This window comes from Nylanderia fulva, unplaced genomic scaffold (assembly GCF_048542155.1).
Source record: "Nylanderia fulva isolate GAGA-0341 unplaced genomic scaffold, ASM4854215v1 Scaffold1584, whole genome shotgun sequence".
Lineage (NCBI taxonomy): Eukaryota > Metazoa > Arthropoda > Insecta > Hymenoptera > Formicidae > Nylanderia > Nylanderia fulva.
Window position 1 is genome coordinate 7,501 of NW_028189822.1, and position 2,908 is coordinate 10,408.

The 2,908-nt window shown below is 54.6% G+C and overlaps 1 non-coding gene and 1 pseudogene across 1 annotated transcript; both read right to left on the reverse strand.

The window, feature by feature from the left end:
• Positions 1-994: 994 nt before the first annotated feature.
• On the reverse strand, positions 995-1,149 carry LOC146723958 (5.8S ribosomal RNA). The gene has a single exon (XR_014924268.1). It is a non-coding gene; the product is annotated as a 5.8S ribosomal RNA (ribosomal RNA).
• Positions 1,150-1,934: 785 nt separating this feature from the next.
• On the reverse strand, positions 1,935-2,908 carry LOC146723959 (small subunit ribosomal RNA; annotated as a pseudogene; the record flags this gene model as incomplete).

Here is a 2,908-nt window from a genome sequence, read left to right on the forward strand (position 1 = left end):
TCGTCTCTCCTCTATAATATATATTAATAAGAGGGAGAGAGAGAGAGAGAGCGTCGAACGAGAGAGCAGCAGCGGCAGCACACGAAATACGCGAGAAGGCAAATCGCCGGGGCGCTAACCGCACACACACTCGTTGGTGGTAATGGAGACGATATATCGCGGGGTTCGAGATTCTCGGCTCTTCCTTCTCTTTTATATACGAAATTCGGGCGAAATCGATTCGACGAGTACACGACGCGGCGCGCCGGTCCCCTTTTTTCGCTTTACGAAAATTTCGTGGACTCGGACACGCGGTCGGCTCGCGATTCAAAACCCTTCTCCGTAAAGAGGTAAAGGATTACGAATGCTCTCTCCGCCGGACGACGACGCGCCGTATATTTCTCCGTAATACCGTTATGTGTGCGGGCAAGGGCGCCTCGGCATAAAACGCGCGAGCGCTATCGCACCGAGAGACGCGGCACAGAGTGCGAGAGCAGTCCGGTCAGTCTGTGTGATGTACGGAGAGGAGAGACGGTGAGACAAGCGCTACCTACTTTCGGGAGACAACGACGCACGCGCCGCTCTAGGGAAAGCGGTGCCATTCAACGTCCTGACCCTTTTTTTGGCCGTTTGTTGCTCCCTTCGCGCGCGCTCTTACCCTTATCCCATTTCTCCTCGGCTCTCGCGTACACACACGACTTGGATACACAAACACGCTCCCCCTCTTAATTCGCGCAGCATTCTCTGGGCGCGCGTTCGCCAACGTTTTACACGCTTGTGCGCTTCTCCTCCTCATTATTATTATTATTATTTCGGTGTGTCATTTCAGACGACGCCAGGATTTGCACCGCGGCCGGTCGGCGCGGCACAGACACCTCGGGCGAACGTCCAACGATCGCTCGTACGCCCATTGTAAGCGTTGCACAGGGCACAGGCGACGCGCGCGCCATTCTCTGGTCGCCCGCGTCGTGGCCGTGCGCGCTTTTCGGGCGCAAGCAGTGTAGGGGTACTAAAATGAACCTCAGCCAGGCGTGGTCCGGGAATTGTATCCGTGGACCGCAATGTGCGTTCGAAATGTCGATGTTCATGTATCCTGCAGTTCACAAGTTGACGCGCAATTAGCTGCGTTCTTTATCGACCCACGAGCCAAGTGATCCACCGTTCAGGGTAATCGTTCGAAATTTTTGCGTTCGCGAAGAAACGCGCTTCTCGTTCAACCATCGTGGTCTCTTCTCTCGGACGAGAGAGAGAGAATAATCGTGGTGGCTCTTCGATCAGCCGAGGACGCGCGCGGACCGCCGCCTCCCGCCAGGGAAGGCTACGGCACAAAGATAGAGTTGTGTGTTTCTCGTTCGGAGCGTCTCTCCCGCAACGGGAGAGCCGGGGCGGAAGCTCTTTGAAGAAACCGTCGGACCGACACAGTTGACAGATTGGTCGAAATATCATCGATCCCTTCTCTGTGTTATATATATATTATAATAATATATGGGGGTCCTCTAGCTCGGCACTCGCGGTCGCACACCGTGTGTTCTCGGCACGCTGACCGCTGCCACGCGACAACGGGGAGGGCGCGCGTCGACGAACGTCGTGTGTGCTGCACACACGCGTGCGCGGGCATAGGTTACCACCGGTTTGCGTTCAACGCCGAATCGACGCTCTGTGTGTGTGTGGCCGGAGAATGGCACACACACGAGCGTGATCGCGAAGCGTCTCGCTCCGAATCGTCGTCGAACACCGCCGGGCGCGCTGCTCTGCTTGCCGACTACTTTCGGTCAGAGAGGCGCGACGGCGTCCGTCGTTATATCAAAACACAACCAACAAATTCCGTCAAATCCGTTATTTTCTTTTTCTCTGAGAGCGCCTTTTCAGCGCGTCCATTCAGTCGTCGACTGCTGCGAGCGCGCGTCTCTCCCAAAAGAGAGGACCCTCGACGCAGAGCAGGACCTCCGGAACGTTAATGATCCTTCCGCAGGTTCACCTACGGAAACCTTGTTACGACTTTTACTTCCTTTAAATGATCAAGTTTGGTCATCTTCCCGGCAACATCGGCAATGCCGAGACATTGCCGCGCACCAGTCCGAAGACCTCACTAAATCATTCAATCGGTAGTAGCGACGGGCGGTGTGTACAAAGGGCAGGGACGTAATCAACGCCAGCTTATGACTCGCGCTTACTGGGAATTCCTCGTTCATGGGGAACAATTGCAAGCCCCAATCCCTAGCACGAAGGAGGTTCAGCGGGATACCCGGGCCTTTCGGCCAGGGAACACACGCTGATTCCTTCAGTGTAGCGCGCGTGCGGCCCAGAACATCTAAGGGCATCACAGACCTGTTATTGCTCAATCTCGTGCGGCTAGAAGCCGCCTGTCCCTCTAAGAAGATTTGTTTGTACGTTGGTAGTAAAAACCCGCCAGCCGAAGCCGGGGGCCTTCGCGATACCATAAGGTACGCCTATTTAGCAGGCTAGAGTCTCGTTCGTTATCGGAATTAACCAGACAAATCGCTCCACCAACTATGAACGGCCATGCACCACCACCCACCGAATCAAGAAAGAGCTATCAATCTGTCAATCCTTCCGGTGTCTGGGCCTGGTGAAGTTTCCCGTGTTGAGTCAAATTAAGCCGCAGGCTCCACTCCTGGTGGTGCCCTTCCGTCAATTCCTTTAAGTTTCAGCTTTGCAACCATACTTCCCCCGGAACCCAAAAGCTTTGGTTTCCCGGAAACTGCCCGCCCAGTCATCGGAGGAACTTCGGCGGATCGCTAGCTGGCATCGTTTATGGTTAGAACTAGGGTGGTATCTGATCGCCTTCGAACCTCTAACTTTCGTTCTTGATTAATGAATGAGGGAGAGAATGAGAGCGTTGCGGAAGTGAGTGAGATAGCGTGTATGAGAGTAATTGGTGCGAGACTCCGTAAATTCCTGTTTACGG